This window comes from Callithrix jacchus, chromosome 16, assembly GCF_049354715.1.
Source record: "Callithrix jacchus isolate 240 chromosome 16, calJac240_pri, whole genome shotgun sequence".
Lineage (NCBI taxonomy): Eukaryota > Metazoa > Chordata > Mammalia > Primates > Cebidae > Callithrix > Callithrix jacchus.
Window position 1 is genome coordinate 72,768,104 of NC_133517.1, and position 22,508 is coordinate 72,790,611.

A 22,508-nucleotide genomic window follows, 5' to 3' on the forward strand; every position below is an offset into this window, starting at 1 on the left:
AACTGCATTCCCTATCCAGCCATTCAGGATACCGTTTCGTTGGCTCCATCAGAGCTCAGTGAGGCGTTGAAATTCCATTGTTCTTCTTTTTAATTTAATTTTTTGTACAGGAAGATGAAAACATGTCTTAAAATTCTGATGGTTTACTCTTCCTCTTCTCGGTGTTACTATGTGTTAACAAGATAGCTGTTCCTTCCACTAACATCTGTCCTCAGCCTGTGGTCGTTGTCGGTGTTACTATGTGTTAACAAGATAGCTGTTCCTTCCACTAACATCTGTCCTCAGCCTGTGGTCGGGTCCTGCCTTGAATATTCTAGCACTAAAATCAATGGACTTAATTAGCTTTTTAGGTGACTCCAGCCTGTGCGGCTTCTTGCACCATTTGATGGGAATTCCAGGAGGAAGAAATTACGGCCCTTGAAAGCGAAGACATGTGGCCGACACAGGGGGTTTATGTGGGTGAAAGATCAACTGTGAAATACTTTGGGTGTCCAGTGCTTGCTGTGACCTTGCTGGACACCCTTGGGAGTTGCAGAGCCGGTCTGATGCCCTCCACAAACACTTTGGATTTTCTAGAGAGGAGCAAAAGCTATTCCTCTTGGAAGACTTCAGTGTAGCCTTTTCCCAAGGACAGAAATGCCCACTTGGGTATGAAGCCCCAACTGCCAAGTTTCGTTGCAGCTGTTGAAGATGATGAACAGGAGAAGGTTGAAGCAGTGGACAGAAAAACAGTCATTTTTGTAGTTACTCCCTGGCTAAAAACCAGACCTGCAGCCGACAGCCCTAAAGGGAGACGCATCTGCTAAGACCGACAGAGAGTCAGCGATGTGTGGAGCTTAGCACGGAGCACACGTGCTTCCTGCATTACGGAGCTGTTGGGCCATGTGACCTAGGAGCCGTTCTGCTGCCAGGAGTCTCAATTCTGTGATGCTTTCATCCAGCCTGCTAGTGATTTCAGGAAAACTTTAAATAAAAAATAAAATTAAAAAAGGGCCAGGCACAGCAGCTCACGCCTCTAATCCCAATCACTTTGAGAGGACGAGGCAGGCAGATCACTTCAGGTCGGGAGTTCAAGACCAACCTAACCAATATAGAGAAACCCCGCCTTTACTAAAAATACAAAATGAACTGGGCATGGTGGCGCATTCCTGTAATCCCAGCTACTTGAGAGACTCAGGCAGGAGATTCACTTGAACCTGTGAGGCGGAGATTGCAGTGAGCTGAGATCACGCCATTGCAATCCAGCCTGGGCAACAACAGTAAAACTCCATCTCAAAAAAAAAAAAAAAAGTCTGAAAAGATAAACCAAAAAAAAAGTCTGAAAAAATGTGTGCAGGTTTGTGTTCCCACTGGCTTTAGAGACACCTTCTCCCTCCCATATTTCCCGGTGATTTGTTCCTTTCCTCTTGAATATCATTTGGCAGGTGTTTTTTGAGTGCTGCTCTGTGCCATGCAGTGCACAAGAGAGGAGAGCCCCACCTGCAAGAAGCTTAGTCTTAGCAGAGAAGACAAAAAGTAGAGACAATGGCAGGACAGGTGTGATGGGGCACAGAGTCTGGTTCAGGTGGAAAGGAGGGTCTCTTGGAGGCAGAGCATGGGAAATGCTACTCAGTCTAGGTGATACCCAGGCAAGGTCGTGAAGGTGCGTAGAAGCCAGTGAGAAGGGCAACATCCCAGCAGTAGAGGGAACAGCATGCACAGAAGCCGAGAGGTAAGCAGGAGCAGGAACAGAGCGTTTAGGAGCTGCCGTGATGCCTGTCACCTGAAGTGCGTGTGTTGGCAGCTTGTGATGATCTTGTTCCCTGCAAAGACTCTCAGATGCCAGTTTAAAAGAACATTCACAGCTCTGCCTTTTTGTCTGTTAACTTTAATAGATGTCAACGCTACGAAATTCAGGTGAAATCCTCCTTGCAAGAATATTAATCACCTGCTGTTAACCACGTAAAGGAAAATTTTAGAAAGGCAAACTTAGTAAACATCTGTCCAAATAATTTGGAGCAAAGCACTGACTCCTTAGATCTTCCAGCTGTCATACCGTTCTGTTAGTGTAAAATGATGTTGAGGATGTGTAAAAGTTACTGGGTCTGAGATTGTTTTGCCTCTGTCTGTTTTCCTTCGTTTCTTAGAACCTGCTTTTTGTATTTGTTTTCTTCTTCTTTCTTTTCTCCCCGTATCTGGGAAAAGCCCCTCTTGTGGCACAGTGTTTGTTGTGGCCCAGTGTTGTGGATGAGCGGGCAGCTGTGTTTTGGAGAGCTGCCAGCTCCCAGGGTCATTGCAGAGCCACTGTGAAGGCAAATGCAGGAAACCTCATACTTGGTGTGACCTTTGGATTGGAAAGAATGACCTCGGGCTCCTGTTCCTAGTTGTTGTCCTTCAACCTGGTCCTGGGTCATAAAGAGCAGGTGTGGGTTCAGCAGCATGTTCACCAAGTGCACTCTGCCAGCTACCCAAGCGGTAGTTATGTCAACTGCAGATTAAAAATGAAAAATCTGGTACACAGACCCTGTCCTGTTGTTGCTGTCTTGGGGAATCTGTATTGTAATAGTGCAGAATGATGTGACAGTTGCTCACTCTTGGCATGAATGAAGGCCAGAAATGTGAAACAGGAAAGTGCATGTTGGTTTTGGGAGGCTGAGGCAGGTGGATCACCTGAAATCGGGAGTTTGAGATCAGCCTGACCAACATGGAGAAACCCTGTCTCTACTAAAAATATAAAATCAGCTGGGCATGGTGATGCATGCCTACAATCCCAGCTACTTGGGAGGCTGAGGCAGGAGAATCACTTGAACACGGGAGGCAGAGGTTGCGGTGAGCCAAGATTGTGCCACTTTACTCCAGCCTGGGCAACAAGGGTGAAACTCTATCTCAAAAAAAATAAAGCATGTTTTGGGTACTTGTCCATTTGCTTGGGAAAAATTGGTATGTGGAGGGTGGCGGCCTGGGTCTTCGAAGTGGACAGGCCTGAGCAGCAGCCTAAGGGATTTAGGTTATAAAAGGCTGAGGAGTCTGGTGCATGGGCTTTGGAGGCACATGACCTCATCTGAAGTCCTTGCATGTTAGCTTTGTGACCCAAGGCAGGTATCTTACCCTCTCTGTGCAAAGGCATCTTGAGAATGGTGTTATATGAAGTGTTTAGGTCCAATCCATTTGGAAGGAGTGAGTACTCTTACATAACACTTTATACAAAACAGAAAACCTTCATAACCCATATAGATAATTCCTCTCCCAAAAATAGAATCAGAACATAGTTAGGGCTAATGTGCCAGGCCAGCTCTTGGAAGTGCTATAGTCTGTGTGTCTCATTTTCTTCTTCTATAATGGGAATATTCATGCCTGCCACATAGAGTTGTCAGGGATTTTAGAAATAAAGTCTATACATCGCTTAGCACCAGGTTACTCTCCAGGCAAGGAATGTAAACCATGGCGGTATGCAGTGGCTCACACCTGTAATCCCAGCACTTTGGGAGGCTGAGGTCGGTAGATCACCGGAGGCTGGGAGGTCGAGACTAGGCTGACCAATATGGAGTAACCCTGTCTCTACTAAAAATACAAAATTAGCCAGGTGTGGTGGGGCATGCCTGTAACCAGCTACTCGGGAGGCTGAGGCAAGAGAATCACTTGAACCCAGGAGGCTGAGGTTGTGGTGAGCCTAGATGATGCCATTACACTCCAGCTTGGGCAAGATGAGTAAAACTCCCATCTCAAAACAAAATGAAACCATGGCGGTAAATTTTGCCAAGTGACTTTCTTGGATCTCTGAGGTCACCGACCTTCAGGTTGCTCTGATTTTGAGTGGCATGATCAAGTAAGTGAATTCTCAGAGGGGCCTGTGGTGGGGGCTGGAGTATGGCAGTCTGTGGAGAGCCCAGCACCCCCCTCTTGTCCCGTGAAACATCTCATATCAAAATACAGGGTTCCTGTATGAAGTATTATTCTCTTGAAAATCTCTGGTTTAGGTGAGATCACTCTTTAAAGTTCAAATTGATTTTTCAAGAACCTTCCCAGGTCTCATGGTTCTCGCATATGAAATGGAAGAACTGAATTCCAGGTTTTTTGTAACGTGCCAGGAAAATTAGGATAGATGGGTTAAAGGAGTCAGAGGCCTTTGGGCCTCAACGTGTCTGTTCCCAGTGTGAATGGGAGCCCCCTGGGACCCAGCGGGCTCTTTGGTGGGTCCTCAATCTCCTAGAAATGGAAGCAAGGGGCGGACACCCTGCCCCTTAGAGGTACCTCCTAGTTTCCTTCACAGAAAGGCAAAGAAAGAGATGCCCGGCCTGCCTGAAAATCATTTTCTTGCCACTGGTATTCTGGGAATGGTTCTGGGAAAAGCATTAGGCATGGACTGGAAGTCTGACACACTCATGTGTGGTAGAGGCAGACACTGCCCTCGTTCTCTGACCAGACAGCATTTCCATCTGTTGGTTTACCACTTATGTAATCCTGATTGGAAAAACAGTAGGATGTGTGGCAGGCCACAGGTCAGGTGAAATGCTGGTCCCTAGACGAAATGCCGGTTCCTAGACAAAATGCCGGTTAATCTGATTGTTTGTTCATCGATCCCTATTTTTGTAAATTTCAAATTTGAAATTGAAAGGTTCACATGTGAAATGAAAAAGCAATCAAAATTTCAGCAACTCAGTTGCCTCCTTAGATCAGTAGGCAGCACATCGGTCTCACAATTTGAAGATTTCAACAATTGAGTGCCTCGTTGCTCAGTGAATTGAGAAGAGCTTAGTTCAGTCCCTGATACTGTCAGTCAAGTTTCTAAGTTTTAGCAACATAAATCACTTCAGAATCAGACAGAGAAGTTGCTAAAGAATACGGGGAGTCCATAGGATCCCATTCTTCCCTCTGTTGTGTGTTCCCCTACTGTAATACCTGGGAACTGTAGCGTGCCCGTCTGCTTGTGTATCTCACTCTCTGGTGAGACCTGGACTGACAGCAGGGCCTTTCTTCTTTGTTGTTATTTTTCCTCTGCCCAGCACTGACATACGGGGGTTGAGTCACATCATCCAGCCCCGGGCAGGATGTCAGAACTTACTGAAGCATATTGGTGGGCTGAGCTCAAGTAATAAAGTAAAGTTGATAGGTTTTTTTTCTGACTGCCTGAAACAGGCACACTTAACAACAGCTGCAGCAATGACAAAAACATAATGAGAAGATGCCTGAGTCAAGGGTCTTTCTTCCAGCGACTTCCCCGTGAATCTGATGCAAATAAACATAGACGCTGCTTTGCAGTTTGTAGCAGTGGAATCTTGTCTGTTGTGTACTGAAGCCTAGGATCTAACACCCCTCCTGATGACGCAGCAGAGCGTTTGCATGTTCATGTTGAATGTGTTGGTTTATCTGTGTGCTGAATTTGGAATCCTGAACTTGCCTTCTTGGTTCAGTTGGAGGCAGAGGTGGTCCAGAACCATGCAGATCTGTGCTGCTGTCACCTCTGATGGTGGCATAGGGAAGAGTGACGCTGAGGAGGAAGTAGGAGAATCCTGAAGGTCGAAGGCCATGGGGCTGTCATAGCAGCCATAGTATCTAGGGCACTGACCAGGAGAAGGGGGCTGTCCTTAGCCCTTCCTCCTGTGATCATGAATGGCTGGTTCTAGGGCCACGAGTAGGCCGATTTGGTTAGGGAAGGAGATACTTTTTGTTCTTGCCTCAGTTTCCCCTCCAGAATCATCCCCAAAATATCAACCAAAGCTATGATAAGATTGTTGGTTTTTAAAAAAAATTTAATTTTTAGTTGTGGTGAAATGTGCATAATATAAAATTTATTGTCTTAACCATTTTAGGTATAGAGTTCAGTAGTATTGTGCCATAGATCTCCAGGACTTTTTCATCTTTCAAAACTGAAGCTCTGAACCTATTCAGCAGCTCACATTTTCCCCCTTCCCTACAGCGCCTGATAAGCAGCATTCTCCTTTCTGTTTCTGTGAATGTGATTCTGCTAGACACCTTGTGGAAGTGGAATCACACAATATCTGCCCTTTGTGGCTGGCTTATTTGACTTAGCATAATGTCCTCAGAGCTCATCCACTGTTGGAGTCTATGTCGAGATTTCCTTCCCTTTTTAGGCCGGAATAATCCGTTGTATGTATTATGTTTATCTGTTCATTCCCAGTGGATATTTGGGTTGCTTCCATCTCTTGGCTACATCCCTTTTAGTCCTTTCCATGACTCATTTGTCTTGGGGTGAAGGCTCTGCTTACCCCAGAGCATGGCCTCCTGCAGCCATTTCCAGGCCTGGCCTCTTCCTGCCTCTCATTCCAGCCTCATCCTCTCACTGCCCCGCCCACATCCATGGCACTCCAGCCACACTGGACTCCTTAGAGACCCCCTCACCCCCGGCACACACTGTTCTCTTGTACTGCCAGGCCTTTTCTGCACGTGCTCTTCTGTTCATCTGGAATGCTGCATCTTCCCACCTTCTGGAACCTCCAACAGACACTGTCTTAGCCTGGCTGGGCCCCTTCCATCTCAGCTTAGACAAGCCCTTCTTGCCCTCCTCCAGTCACATTGCATCTTCCAGTACTATTTATCTGTCATTTTTGTATCACTGGGCCTGTGTTTATTTTAAGGCAAGGACTATTTTACTGACTAAAATAAAATATGTGCATGGTAGGTATGGATGATTCAGTAAACACAGGAAGAATGTCGTAGTCAGGAGCCTCTTCCTTTCCTCCCTCTGCCCTTTTCTCCACTAAAATCCATGTCCCAGGCTGAAATTGGGTACTTTTTTCCTACAGAAACATCCTTATGGGACGTGGTCAAGTTCAGTAGTATCTGATGTAGGTATATAGTGGATTAAGTTTGTAAGCCAGCCTGAGAACTTAACTACCATTCATGATATTGCTTCTTTCGGGAAAAAAACATCCATTTCCCAAACAGCTGAAGTATAATCTTCTGGATCCTGTGCCTTTTTGGGAAGTTGGGCTTTGCTGGTGGCTCTGCCATTGGTTTGGAAATCAGAGATGATTTTCCATGCCCATCATGAGGACAAAGGTGAGTCTCCCCCATCTCTACATCCGGAAAAGAAACACACCCATCCCCTTAGAAAGGAGAGGAAAATGGTATTGCAGCCTCACCCTGAGATGAGCAAAACCTCCTGAGAATTAAATGTGTGATTGTTTTTATAAATGTGTCAAGCCATTGGTGTTAGCACCTGGCTTCCATTTGAGCGAGGTTCAGTAGCAGGTAATTCCCTGTTCTTTCCCCTAGCTATGTGGGGCTGGATCCATCTCTTTACTACCACTTCTTGCCACATTCCTTTTTTTTTTTTAGGCAGCTATTTGCTGTCGCCCAGTCTGGAGTGCAGTAGCACGATCACGGCTCACTACAGCCTCAGCCTGTTGGGCTTAAGCCATCCTCCCACCTCAGCCACCCAAGTAGCCAGGACTACAGGTGCAGACCGTCATACCTGGCTTGTTTTGTAACTTTTTAGTGGATATGAGGTCTCACTATGTTGCCCAAGCTGGTCTTGAACTCTTGAGTTCAAGCCATCCTCCTGCCTCAGCTTCCCAAAGTGCTAGGATTACAGCCATTGCACCCAGCCATATCCCTAACTTTTAAACCTTGCCATGGCTGAGAACAAATGAATCTAGTTTGAAGTTTACCAAGGGCCAAAACAAAAGGAAAGAAAGGGATGGGGCAGCAGAGCAGCCAACGCCATGACTCAGTACTCCTCAGATCTCATTCTGGATTTGACTGGGGTAGAAACCAGGCTTGAGGATACCTATGACTCATTGTCTATGGAAATAGCATTCTCTTTGACTTGTGCAGTGAGTTACCTGTGGAGCTGTACATAGCAGCCCCCATAGGCTTGAAGGACCTTTCTGTAGCTGTCTTTGGAAGCAGTGACACTCTCCTCCCAATAGTTACACACATTTCTACAAAGGAATTGATATATGAAACAGGAAACTCAAATACATTTTGCAGTGAGTTGAGAAGTAAATCCAGAACCAGATTTAGCTGAGAGTCTTTTGTTGCATGAAGCTGTGCATACAGAGGCAGTGAAGAGTTCTGGAATCAGACAGCTGTAGGTTTGCATGTTAATTGCATGGTGATCTGACTCTTTGTGCACAGGGCCTGGTGCTCAGCATCCTACTTGGATGATCCCATTCATTCCTTGTTAGCACTGTGGAGCAGCTCCTGTTTGATGACGTCAGAGTGGACATCACCCAAGGTTATACCATTGGTTGGAGGGAGAGCTAGAACAGGGATCAGGGATATCCTGCTCCAGAACCCTGAATCTTAACCTCTGTGGTATACTCCTGCTCAGTAGGTTGCTCTGAGCAAACTGTTCTGCTCTCTGAGTCTTGCTCCTCATCTGTAAGATGGTCCTCGGTTGGCTGAGTGTATCAAGAGACAGCCTGGGTATAGATGCATACCTCCAGCATACCTTCAGGAATCAGGCCATCCTTCCAGGGCCACAGAAATGCCCCCGAGACTTGTCTTCCTGTCATAGCACCATGCTTTGTTTTCTGAGAACTGAAATTTGCAGGGATAGCCTGCCTACGGGATTTGTCCACTTGTCCAGTGGGGCTGAATGGTAGTTGTCCTGTTTATTTAATTCACTTGATGGGTTTCAGTCTTTTGAACTTAAAAAAAAAGTAAGAAAATTGGATTTGTTTAATCTCATTTTCCAACACAACGGTCTTAATCTGCTTTTGACTGTTTGTTTGTGGGCTGAATACAATTCAGTGTTAATCTAGTGACCCAGAGTTTCCTGGTGATGAAGTCTGTCCCTGCAGTTAGGTTTACAAGTCTGTCCCTGCAGTTAGGTTTACTTATGTTTCTTTGTGTTTCTCTCTCTCTCTCTCTCTCTCTCTCTCTCTCTCTCTCTCACACACACACACACACACACACACACACACACACACAAACAGTCTTGTCTCTCTCTAAACTTGATTGTTAAAATCTCCTGGTTTTTCCTACTTGGGACGAGAAGATCCCTGATGCCAAGATTTCTACCTCAAAGGTCAGTTTCAGCTTTATAACAACTGGGTAATTGTCTCCTAAAATAAACCAGCATCTCAGGGCATGCAAGCTTGTCTTTTCAGTTATGTGAATGTGAAGCTCTTCTCTCCTAATGACTGCCCTGCCTGTGCCGTTTCCTGTGGGCATGTGCAGTCATCTGGAAATGGCGGCCACCAGTCCCACAGCTGGGGACGGTCCTGGCTTCTTTTCTGTAATGAGGATGTGTTTGCCCCTGCCATCACCTCTGTCTTTGTCCTCTGTCTTGTGGTCAGGAGCTGCTCTTTGTGCTTTCTTTCTCCCCCAGTTGTCACTGCTGGTTTGGAGTGGTCTAACATTGCCCCTGTAGGATGCTCACCAAATCAATACTAATTCCTGCAGCAGCTAATTCCTGCCTGAAACATTAGTAACTTTGCTAGTTAAGTACCATTAAGATGATTTGCTTGGTTCTTCCCCAAATGAGTGCCGAGTTCCTGATTGGGAACCTTGGTGGAAAAGCTCAGAGGCTGCATTCCAGCGTTCTGTGAGCTCCACCAGCAGCGCAGCCCTCCCTGGGGTAAGTGTTGGCTCTGGTAGGTCCCTGTTCACAGGTGCCATCTTCACATCAAGTCTGCTTCTGTGGGAATACGCTTGGGTGTCTACTCAGGTGTCTGAGATCAAGATCACATTGTAGGTCATGCAATCTTTTTGTTTTTTTTTCAGTCTTCTTTGGGGTTGTCGACATTACTGATAAGGTACTAAGTGAACTGGAGTTTAAAAAACAGGGTATTTCCTTTTAATATTTCTGATTCTCTTTCTCACTTGAAATGGGCCAGTAAGCTTGTTCAGGATGGTGAACAGTGTCTCACTATGTCAGCCCAGAGTGATTACTGAAAGATGCCGATGGTATCTAAAGGCCATCTGGAAAGTGTCGAGGTGGGTGGTGAGCCAAGGAGTGTGGTGAATTGCAGGGAGCCGAGGGTCTGTGGGGTCTGTGCTGTTCTGCGTGAATGGAGGTAGCCTGTAGGAGCGTGTCCCAGGCACCTGTCTCAGTGGAACCTCACTGTAATGGGGGGATGCCAGCTGACAGTTGGAGGCTGTGTGCTCAGATTGACTGAGCCTGAAAGGCTCCCTGACAGGTCACAGCACTCCTCATAGCAGCAACACATGGGCAAGGCATTTACTTCTCCTTCGGTGGGGCTCGTACCCACTTCCCTGTGATGCATGCTACTTACTCAGCAATCCCCTCAGCTCACCCTGGCTCTTTCTCCAGTCTTGGTCTACACAAATGTGTTTCCCTGTGAGTTACCTAAGAATCCACGTGCATTCATCTCAAGGGGTAATTGATGGACGAAGCCATCTTTAGTGGTGCTCTACAGAGGCGGCTGTTAAGAGTCATGTGCTGGTGGGGGGGTCTCTGGTGGGTTTGTGCACACGTGTACTCATGCAGATGCACTGTTTCTACAGCACGGGGATACAGGCGCGTGCCTGTGCTTTTTCCCATGCAGCCTTCCACATGGTTCACGGAATACCACCAGGGTCCTTGGTGCTGTTTCCGTGTAGCATAACAGTGACAACCATGAATTTCCCGGTGGCATTGAATGGGTAGAATCTGGGAGAAGCTCCCTTGCAGGCACGTTTTTTGTTTGTTTTGTGTGGCCCCTTGAGCTCATGGCAGGCGCTGTCAAAGCCTAAACCTCCTGTTCGGAAAGGGGAAGGTCCTTCAAGTAATTACTCCCTTCCTTGTACCTCTGCTCACCTCACTCTGGGATTATTGAAGAAAGCTCCCTACCTTCTTCCTCCCAGCATGAAGGGGAGCAAGTTCTCTGGCCCTTGAGATGTTTTAGCTGAGCCCAAATGACTATTGGCAGGGACGATAAAGAAGAAATTCTGGTGTCATGTGAAACTAGCTTACCCCTAAGGTCTCATTCAGCTTTTAGATTCTCCTAGATGCTGACGGCTCTTTAGAAAGTGGCTTTAAGAAATCCCAGGGCTGATGGTTGAGAATACCATTTGGTAGGTCTCCCGCCCTTCTTTATATGCAGCCAAGTGACTGTTGTCATGGCAACAGATCTGTTCCTCTGAAGGCTTTTTCATAGCATATAAGGGGACCTGAAGCTTCCGAGATTGTTAGTAATTATCTTCTAACAAAATATGTCCTGAGTATTGTGAGAATTTTAATGGGCCAGGTTCCAGCCTTATAGGGACTTTTGAGGTCTGTACCAGCCCCATGTCATAAAATAAAAAGACTCAATTCATTGTTTTGTTTTCATTTTTTTCTTTTGAGCATGTCTGATATGGAAGAAGCAGCATGATCCTGTTGTTAATAATGCCTTGCACATAGTAGGTGCTCATATACAAATTTTATTTGAAAGGCAGGCAGAAAAGCCGAGGATTGATCTAAATATCATTTATTAGATGAGCCACTTACATACGTTCTTTCCTTAGGTGAACTTGACTCTCAAACTAGGCAGGCCTCTCAGAGCCCACAGCTTTATGGTCCAGATCTCCTGTCCCTCTTGTTTACACATCACCAGGGAGAGGGGATCCACAGGTGAGTCTGATTGGTATAAAGAACCTCTCATGTCCCTCTCCTGGGAGCTCAGAGTTAGTTCAGCTGCCAAAATGTTAGGCGTACCTGCTCTTCACAATAGGATATTGTCCAGTTTACAAACTTTTTCCCCTTTATCTGCAAACATCAACTGAATCTTTATTCTAAGTCATGCATTTTGCAGGTACTGGGAAGTCAGGAATGGCTCCCACGTGGTTGTTCGTTCAAGGTGGTCACTGTCTAATGGAGGACAGAGGCCCATGGAGCAGTGAGCCCAGGACAGCACAGTAAGTGTGAGAATGCACTTGGTCCCCTTAGTCTCCCTTTCCCTCCCTGCCTCCATTCTCCCATCTTTATTTGCAAGGACTGGAGGCCTCTGAACCACTTCTAATCCTCTGCAAGGGAGAAGATAAAAGCTTACTTCTTGCCCACCTTTTTTTTTCCCCTCTTGGAATGGAGTCTCACTCTGTCTTCCAGGCTGGAGTGCAGTGGCATGATCTTGGTTCCCTGCAACCTCCACCTCCTGGGTTCAAGCAATTCTCCTGCTTCAGCCTCCCGAGTAGCTGGGATCACAGGCGCGTGCACCATGCCTGGCTAATTTTTGCAGTTTTAGTAGAGACGGTGTTTCTCCATGTTGGCCAGGCTGGTCTCAAACTCCTGACCTCAAGTGCTCTGCCTGCGTCGGCCTCCCAAAGTACTGGGATTACAGGCATGACCCACTGCACCTGGCCCCTTGCCCACCTTTGTATACAAGGTCACTCTGAGACGCTACCTAAATGTCCTAGACATGGGGATGATGGGAGCAGGTGGGAACCAAGGGGCTCTTTCTGACCCTCACTCATCTGCTGCCACACTGCTTTGCCCTCAGACATTGTCAGCCCTCCCATCCTCTCTCCTCTAGACCAGGGTTGCCATTTCACTCGTTGGTAGGAGGGCCTCTGGTTAAAGGGAAGAGTGCGATATGGGATGGGAGCCTAAGGCGAGGGTTTGAGAGCTTCATCAGCAGGAGCCTGTCCCAGCAGCAGACCCCACGTCCTTCAGTGGCACAGCAGGCAAACAGTCACGCTTACTGTCTCAGGACAGCCAGTCCAGTTGGGTTTCACCTGACAGGGGTCTGCATGCTGATGGTATTCTCAGGGAGCTTAGGGAAGTATTCTAGCCCCTTTCACTGCAGGTGTGGTTGGTGGTCTAGCAGCAAGTCAGCATCTTGTGGAAACCTGTCAGATATGCCAAATCTCTAGACCTTCTGTATCAGAATGTGTATTTAGCACAATTCCCTGGCAATCCTTGTGTATACTGAAGTTTAACAAGTTGTGTCTTGAGTTCTCTCTTGAGATCTTAGGCGCAGGGTGGCAAATACAGAGCCTGCACCCTTCCACTGCTCCTGCGATTGGAGCAGACATTACTAGCTGATGTAGGCAATCCATTTTCCATCAAGTGCATAGCCAGCCATCGCCCCCTCCCCACAGTGCCCCAGGCATCCATACAGCTGATCAGAATTCGCCCAGGAGAGAAACCCATTTACCATCCTTGCCTTTGTCTGTGAAGAGTTCATTCTAAAAAACAAAAAAACCAGGGAAATAACTTTTTGCATAGGCCTTCAGGGTTGGGAATTAGGACCCTCATCATACCCAAGGACAGAGGGAAGGAACACTCAGGCCCTCTCAGTAAACAGATGTCAGCAATCCGAACGTGCTCGATACAGTGGTGACAAATCAGACCCTACTGGTCCTCTGCGGCTGGGCAATGACCTTGCTGGAGGAGGCGAGGCTATCATGTTATCCTGGCTCCTGTGCTTATGCTTAGGACATGTGGTCACCCCGTGTCCCACAATCCCATTGCCTTCTGGCAACTTCCTGATGACTGAGCAACAGTCAGGTTTCAGTCATTCATTGGTAATTATTCTCCTCATCTGCATTCTATTAGAACACAGTTGCTAAAGTGGATGTGGGGAGAACAGTGCAGGAGAACTGGGGGAGGAGAACAGTGCAGGAGAACTGGAAGAGGAGCAAGAGTGGCTTGGGGTATCTAGAAAAGTCTTCATCACATGATATGACCAGCTCTCAGGGGCATCTAATATACAGCAGTTTAGTTTAACCTCAAAGGGCCATCAGGATTCTAGAATTGTGTCCCATTTTTGTGGTAATTGGACAGGAAAGGGAAAATGTTTTGGGATACACATTTTTTCTTCCATTTACAGCCGCGGCTTCTAACCACTGAGGACGCTTTGCATTTTACCAATCTCTACCAGACCTACCTCAAGCTTTGTAAAATCTTATTTACCGAACAAATTACATTTTTAAGTAATAATTAAGCCCCCCCTTTTCTTTAAAGATACATAGTAACTTAGGGGAGGGACAGCAGGGGGTGGGGAGTTGGAGAGATAGCATGGGGAGAAATGCCAGATATAGGTGAAGGGGAGGAAGGCAGCAAATCACGCTGCCATGTGTGTACCTATGCAACAATCTTGCATGTTCTTCACATGTACCCCCAAACATAAAATGCAATAAAAAAAAAAAATTGAACAGACCCAAGGTGGAGCCCAGCTCCGCCTCTTGATTTGGGCATGATTTTAGGCCAGTTTCCTACTCACCCCATGTATAGTTTGTCTCCTTTGTAAAATGGGCATAACACTTAGGTCACAGAGGAGTGGTCAGAACCAGCAAATCTGACTCACAAATTAAGCACTCAGACATGCTTCATGTGCTCACTTCAGCAGCACATAGATAAAATTGGAAAGATACAGGGGAAATACATGGCAGCTGTGCAAGGATAACACACAGATTTGTGAAGTATTCTGTATTTTTCATGTTCGTGGATTGGAAGAGTTAATATTGTTAAAATTTTCATACTACCCAAAGCAATCTACAGATTAAATGCAATCCTTATTAAAATACTAACAACATTACAGAAATTTTAAAAAAAATTCTAAAATTTATATGAAACCACAGAAGACCCAGAATAGCCAAACTTATCCTCAACAAGAAGAACAAAACTGGAGGGATCACATTAGCTGACTTCAAATTAGACTGCATAGCTACAACAATCAAATCAGCATTGTACAAAAAAAGATATATAGTAACTGTTACCTTGGGGTCATTTTTATCAGGTTTTATATAATTCCAACAGAAAGCAAAGGACTGTGGGTGCTTAAGTTAGCCTGAGCAGTAAAGAGGCTTTTAGACTTACTGAGAATAGATTTTGGATTCACATTACCACCGCTTGACCTGAGACTCAACTGGGGAGCTAGAAACTAAAACCAGTCATGCCCTTTGTTGAATAGATGGAGGCTGGGAGGCTGGGGCTTGCTTAGCTTGTAGGGGACTCAAGGGAGCTTGGGTTATGGCACAGTGCTGCTTTCTCTCCTGCGAGAGCCTCAAACTTGCTTTCTCTCTTGAGTGGTAAGAGCCAGCCTCTTGTTGGCTATTCCAGGGTTAGAATTTCAGTTACTTTTTTTTTTTAACTTCTGCTTGGATCAGAAACCATCTAGATACTCATTCCCATCTGGGAAGATATGACTTGAGATAGAAATGGAAGAGGTAGAGAGGAGAAGATAGTAGCTGAGTTTAAATGACCCCAGATGAGTCTGGCCAGGAAATCAGCTGCAGAACACATCCTCTCTCCCTGGCCTGCACCCACCAAGGGCCTTTGATAGAGTCTTGGCTTAATTGCAGCCACTTTTCCTCTGAAACTTTAACTCAGTAAAGGTGTACAGTGAAAATGGGGAAGAGGGATGAGGAGGAATGGGGAAAGAATCAAGGAAGAGCAAATATTACAAGCCTAGAATGCGAAGCTTGGTGTGTCTGCCCCATTCCATTTATTCACGTATGTTGAGCTCCTGCTATGTCAGAAGCTGTTTCTAAAACATCAGTTTCTAGAAAGCAGGATCCTGAATTCAGCTAAGCATGAGTAGTAGGGGGCCCATCCCTGGGAAGCTGTACTCAAGATGCCTCCTGCTAAGATGGGTTACAGACTGGAGTCAGTAGCTGAAAGGCTAATTTCAGGATCGATTGTCCTGGCAAATAGGGAGGTGTCCTCTGCATGAATAAGCACTGTGCCCTGCCAAAGCAAGCCGGCAGGAGGTGATTCATGCTGAAGCCTGACAGTACAGGTCCACCCTGAACTCACGGCCTTGGATGTGGACTGGCCAACTGTTCACAGTTTACTGAGGAAGTGGCGACAGCATGGTTTGAATCTGGCTGATAAAACAGATGTTCAGAGGAAAGGGCTCTTATTTTCTCCCAGTTAGAGGATGGGGGTGGGGGAAGAAAGCCTAACTCCCTATCTGCCAAATGTTTCTGTTCGCAATGTCCTGGCAACAATGAGATGCCCCCAAGAATGGAGTAGTTAAAAGTTCTAGCTGTAGACTCAACCCTGGATGTAAATTCTGAATTCTGTGTGACTTTGGGCAAGTTACTTAACCTCTCTGAGTACCCTTGTCCTCATCTGTAAAACAAGGATAATGATACCTACTTTTGGCTGGGTGCAGTGGCTTATGCCTGCAATCTCAGCACTTTGGGAAGCTGAGGCAGGTGGATCACTTGAGAACAGGAGTTTGAGATTTGGCTGGCCAACATGATGAAACCCTGTCTCTACTAAAGAATACAAAAATTAGTGGCCAGGTGTGATGGCTCACGCCTATAATCCCAGCACTTTGGGAGGCCGAGGTGGGTGGCTCACTGGGGTCAGGAGTTTGAGACTGGCCTGACCAACATGGTGAAACCCCGTCTCTACTAAAAATATAAAAATTAGCTGGGTGTAGTGGCAGGTGCCTGTAATCCCAGCTACTTGGGAGGCTGAGACATGAGAATTGCTTGAACCCAGCAGGCGGAGGTTGCAGTGAGCTGAGATTGTGCCATTGCACTCCATCCATCCTGGGCAACAAGAGCAAAACTCCGTCTCAAAAAAATAAAACAAACCCAAAAATTAGCTGGGTGTGGTGGCACGTGCCTGTAGTCCAGCTACTTGGGAGGCTGAGGCACAAGCATCACATGAACCTGGGAAGTGGAAGTTGCAGTGAGCCAAGATTGCACCACTGCACTCCAGCCTGGGCCACAGAGTGAGATTCTGTCTCAAAAAGAGATACCTACTTTATAATGATACCTATAAGAGGAGTATAATGAGATTTTTTAAAACAACATTCCTGCAAGGGTTTGTCACATTGCAAGCGCTCAGTAAATCATAGCTTTTCCTAATAATATGGAAGACCGCAAGATTGCCTCCTAAGAGATGATGATAAAGTCATTATATTCTGGCATAGTTTGGGGATGTACAGAAACCTCTTAAAGGAATAAAGTAGTTCTTAGGCCAGTGACACATGCATGAAGCCTGATTTTAGGTGCTAGTGAGTTCAAGGATGTTTATCACAGGGAGTTCTGATCCCAAGTGGGAGCCCAGCAAGAAGCCAGGGAGCGAGGCAGTACAAGGGCTCTTTGCAGAGTCCCAGCATACAGTAGTCCCTTTGTGGGGAATGGATGTAGCAGGTTCTTACTCTGATCCCTAAAACATTAACTCCCTGGTACTGATTCCGTATTCCTCTGGCCACCTTGTAAATTATCTGACAATCCAAGAAGACTGCCTGGGAGATAAAGCCCTGATCTGAATACTGTGCGCACCTTATCTACCCAACAGTTCAGTTCTGTGGACTAAGAAAACGACATGTGGTTTCTGCATCAGGCCACATCTGCTTTGCTGGCAGGAGCTGGCGTCATTGAGTCGTTTCAGACCTGGCTTTAGCAGGAGCCTCTTTCGGTGCCCATGCAGCAGAGGCAGACCATGGCTGTGGGGGGTTCATGGTGGCAGATGTCGGGGAGCCAGCCGGCATTTCCCAGGTGACGCCCCACAGGGTTTTGCAGCCAGCCACCATTCCATCTAAAACACAGACAGGGCAGCCTCCCTGTCGGAATGTGTTTGCTCCTAATGTGGTTTTCCCATAGTGTGAGCGCATCCGTGTTTTTGTGTTTCCCTATTACCGTTCTCGCTTTGCTTTTAAAACAGCAACAAAGAGGAATATTGGTCTTTGTGGCTGCCAGTATGGTGCGTGCCAGAATCTCGTGCTTGCTGGTCTGAAGCCGCCAGATGGTGGTAGGATTGTGTGTGGTTTTGTTTCCTCTGCTTTTTGAGAAGTCGTGAAGTGGGAGAGACTGAGAAGTGAGAGATTGGCTGGAAGATTCTCATCTGATAACAGTTTGCAGTATCTTCTACCCTGTGTGTGGGCACAGTGGTGTCTTCCAAAAATGTGCTGCTGACCCTACCTAGCGTTTGCTGAATGTGCAGTATTAGCTGTCCCGTAAACACCAGCTGGGTTCTTCATTACATACTCAGCTATATACAGTAGCTGAATAAAACCGGTTTAAAAACAAAACAGGAAATTCTACATGTTTTTCTCTTCCTTAAAGATTGAAACGAGTTGTTAGGATTGCCATTGTAGCGAAAGGGAAGTGGTATTTCCTTTGTTGGGGGCTCTCTGGGTTTATTTTTGAAAATCTTCTTAAGTTCTTTTACTTTTGTTCTAAGGAACCTCTTTTCACAGCTTAAAGTACTAATGTTTCTCTTCTGTTAGTTTCCTTGAGATCAGATTGTGTGTTTGTTGCAAGAACATTTAGATCGAGCTTGTCCAATCCACGGCCTGGCCCAAACTTTCTGAAAACATTATATTAGATTTACATTTTTGTGTTTGCTTGTTTGGTTTTTAACTCATCAGCTATCATTAATGTATTTTATGTGTGGCCCAAGACAATTCTTCTACATGGCCCAAGGAACCCAGAAGGTTGGACACACCCACTTTAGATTATCTTTTAAATGGCACAAGCAAAAACGTTTGTGTTTTGAGACTATTTCCAAGGCAAACATAAGGTATCAGGATGCTGCTCAGTGACTTATGTGTGACCAGGGTCTCTATGGAGTAGAGGGGGATGCTTGTCTCATGTGAACAGAGTCTGGTCTCTATGAAGACTTGCGATACCAGAAGCTGGTCGCTTCTCCCATTTCCTCCCTTTCTCCCTCCCCTCCCTGTAGTTAAACAAATGTAGGGCATCAAGTGATGGCACTTTCTCCTGGTCGTCTGTCTCTCCATGCCCAAGGGTAAAAATAAAATGCTGATGAAGTCAGAAGGAACATAGTTTGCTCATTTGAAGTTCTTAATATCCTGAGTGCTGGCTTCAACCTTTAATGAAAATGACGGTCCTCCCGGCAGGGGCCGGCTACCTCACAAATGTGCAGCTTAAAGAACAGGAATGAGTTTCCCTGAACAAGAGAAAAAGCAGCAGGTGTGGAAGTCCTGAGTGCATCAGGAACACTCGGCTAATTAAAGGCAAGAGTGGGATGCCTGGCCAAGCACAATGGCTCATGCCTGTAACACCAGCACTTTGGGAGGCTCACTTGAGGTCAGAAGTTCAGGACCAGCCTGGCCAACATGGTGAAACCTCATTTCTACTAAAAATACAAGAATGATCTGGGAATGGTGGTGCATGCCTGTAATCCCAGTTACTTGTTAGGCTGAGGCTGGAGAATTGCTTGAACCCAGGAGGTGAAGGTTGCAGTGAGCTGAGATCGCACCACTGTGCTCAAGGCTGGGCAACAGAGCGAGACTCTGTCTCAAAAAAAAAAACAAAAAAAAAAAAAAAGAAGAATGGGATGCCCAGCAGCAAGGAAATGCTGGTTTGTTGCTTTGTGAGTTTTCTAAGGCACCTTCCAGCTCTAAGTCACCGTGAAAATCCATCATTTTGGCTGGGCATGGTGGCTCACACCTGTAATCTCAGCACTTTGGACCATGAGGTCAGGAGATCAAGACCATCCTGGCCAACATGGCGAAAACCCGTCTCTACTAAAATACAAAAAATTACGTGGGTATGGTGGCGCATGCCTGTAATCGCAGCGACTTGGTAGACTGAGGCAGGGGAATCGCTTGAACCTGGGAGGCAGAGGAGGTTGCAGTAAGCTGAGATCGTCCCATTTTACTCCAGCCTGGGAACAGAGCAAGATTTTGTCTCAAAAAAAAAAAAAAAAAAAAATCCATCATTTCCAGTTATAGGAGATGTCCACTTTATGAGGGCAGGGGCTTTTTCCTTACTTCACAGCACAATAATTGGACCAAGGTAACGTTGCCTAAAAATTTGCTGACTTTCTCTACTCTAGTATTTTGGCTGCCAGGAAGAGGGGTCATCCAGTCTAACTTGGAGGTCACAAAGGAGATCCACCTTACAGACCTCTAGCTGAGGTCTGACTAGTGCCTTGCCTGGAGCTTCCTTACTGGTAGTTATTTTGTTGGTTCGGCTTATAGTTGTCCACCGACTAGCCTTTTGGGTTTTGCCCCTTGGTCTAGATCAAGCTTGTGGCTCAGGACAGCTTTGAATTAACACAAATTCGTGAGCTTTCTTAAAATGTTATGAGCCTGGGCGTGGTGGCTCACACCTGTAATTCTAGCTGAGGCGGGCAGATCACTTGAGGCCAGGAGTTCAAGACCAGCCTGGCCAACATGGTGAAACCCTATCTCTACTAAAAATATGAAAATTAGGTAGGCATGGTAGGCTGGAGGATTGTTTGAACCCAAAGGTGGAGGTTGCACACCGTGTGTGTGTGTGTGTGTGTGTGATGTATTTGTGATTTTTTTTTAACAAATTACGTTAGCTATTGGTGGTGTTAGTGTATTTTATATGTAGCCCAAGACAGTTCTTCCAATGTGACCCAGGGAAGCCAAAAGATTGGATACCCCTGGTTGAAATCTTTGGGTAAAGTATGGTCTTTTTTAGCTAGGGAGTCATGATTGAACTTTTCCAGGCCTAAGAATTGAGCTCCTCTTCTCTTACTAGAATTCAGGTTCACACTCAGTGTTTGCCATTTGGAAACACTCTTACTTTTCTTTAAAGACTGTGTCCCGTCATTTCACGTTACAAACGAAAAGAATCCTGAAATGCACAGTGTGACTGCAGAAGTGGGGCGCCCAGCTTCGTGGTCAAGTCTGACGCTCATGTGTGCTCATGTGTGACCCAGGCAGAGCCGGGTCAGCCGTGGCTAGTGCTGGCTATCAGGCATCCCCCGGGGCAGCAGATGGTATACCCAGCCTTGCCCTGCTCGGTCCAGCCACAGTGGCAGCGATGCACGCTGAGGCAACTTCTGTGACACAACCCCTGGGCAGTCCTCCAGCCCGCCGTCAAGGTGAAAAGACCCCTGCCAATTCAGGACTTCTGGGCTCTCTGAGAGCAAGGGCTTGAGAGACAGGAGAGGCTGTTTTCTCGTATATGAAACTAAAGTATTACAACCTGCCATGGGCCATTGCAGATGTGTCCCTACATGGCCCTGAGTGTCCTATGACACAGTCCTGAGCTCTGGATTTTGTAGGAGCTTTTCTTTTCATTCTTGGCTGGAGGGAAGCTGGTGATGCAACTGTTGTGAGCTCTGAAATATAAAAATTATCAGTCACGGGAGCCGGTGCAGTGACTCATGCCTGTAATCCCAGCACTTTGGGAGGTCAAGGTGGGTGGATCACCTAAGATCAGTAGTTCGAGACCATGATGAAACTCTGTCTCTACTAAAAATATAAAAATTAGATGGGTACGGTGGCACACGCCTGTAATCTCAGCTACTCAGGAGGCTGAGGCAGGAGAATTGCTTGAACCTGGGAGGTAGAGGTTGCTGTGAGCCAAGATTGCACCACTACACTCCAGCCTGGGCAACAGTGTGGGACTCTGTCTCAATTTTTAACAGTCAAGGGAGATCTGGGGGTCAAGGTCACTTTAAAAAGCTGTTTAGCCTTTCTGTTTTGAAGGGGAGGGGGCAGAGGATGGAGGCTCACTGGAGTTGGTTTTCATGAGCCTCTTGGTGCCCCAGCTTCCACTTCCATCAAATAACCATGTTGTTGATGCGTAACTATTAATAAGTACAAACAACTTTGCAGACAGCCCTCTGGACGGCTCCTCCTAGGCCGCTGGTATTCTGAGATGTTCGGGAAGAGGGAATTGCGCTTTCCTGGAAGCTGCCCTTTGCACTGTTACTTTGCCCTCTATGTACTGATTTGCCAGCTCCTTGGAGAAAGTAGATATTAGATGTGGGAGGAGTGGGGATCCTGATCTGGTGTTCACTGTGTCGTTATGGACAGATGCCCCAGCCCGGCCAGAGTTAATTACTCCGGCCTCTGCCTTCCTGTAGGACTCAGCTTGTTATTGCTATATCACAGCTCTGCTTAATTGGACCATCAATGTAACCAGTGCTCTTTATTTTCCATATAAGATATTCCAACCCCTGCCTTCAGGAAGTGCACTGCCTCTCTCTAGCACGCACACACACTTCTCACACCTGAGCTGTAGACTTCACCAGCACCCACTGTGTGCGCTCCCAAACGTGTATGTGCCAGTTGCACACACTGTTGTGTAATAATTTAATTATAAGATGTATAAATGTTTGCAATGTGAATGTGAAAACCAAGATTTGTCATTTCTACAAAAGAATTAGAATGTTTAGAAAGATATGATATTAATACAAGTTGTTTTCGTGAAGAAAAATGCCGTCAAATTAAGTATGGATGAGGCAACTGCACAAGATTTGGGAACAAAATTTGCAAAAATCTACAATATTCAGATTGCTTCACAAGCAGCCCAACATGGAAATCCCAGATGATGCATTTCAGGTGTGATTTATGCATCAAAGATGGCGTGAGACACTGGTCAGCATATTCGGGTTGTTTTGGGAGCACAACCATCTACATTTGAGCCAAAGCCAGTCAGATCCTTGCAGAGGCCATGCAGGCTGCAGACACGGGAGCTGGGCTTCGAAGCCACATCGGCTGATTTCAGAGCTCGGCTTAGAACCCTGTGGTTCTTCTGTTGATCCTCCTGCTCATTTAGAAGATAGTAAGGAGTCTCTGCTAAGATTCTAGATAGCCACGGTGAGAGACTGTGCTGCTACCGAAACTCTATGGTTTGCAGGCTGTGTGGGATGTGCCCGCCATCCAAGTGTGTGGGAAAGAGGGAGACGGGAATACGGCTGCTAAGGAGCACCAAGGCCCTTGTGG

General features: G+C 46.3%; 1 protein-coding gene and 1 non-coding gene across 5 annotated transcripts in view; both read left to right on the forward strand.

Annotated features, from left to right (window-relative positions):
- Positions 1-22,508, forward strand: part of MTSS1 (MTSS I-BAR domain containing 1) — a 189,518-nt gene that overhangs the window by 116,807 nt on the left and 50,203 nt on the right. The window lies entirely within an intron of this gene.
- Positions 14,204-14,307, forward strand: LOC118148680 (U6 spliceosomal RNA). The gene has a single exon (XR_004735599.1). It is a non-coding gene; the product is annotated as a U6 spliceosomal RNA (small nuclear RNA).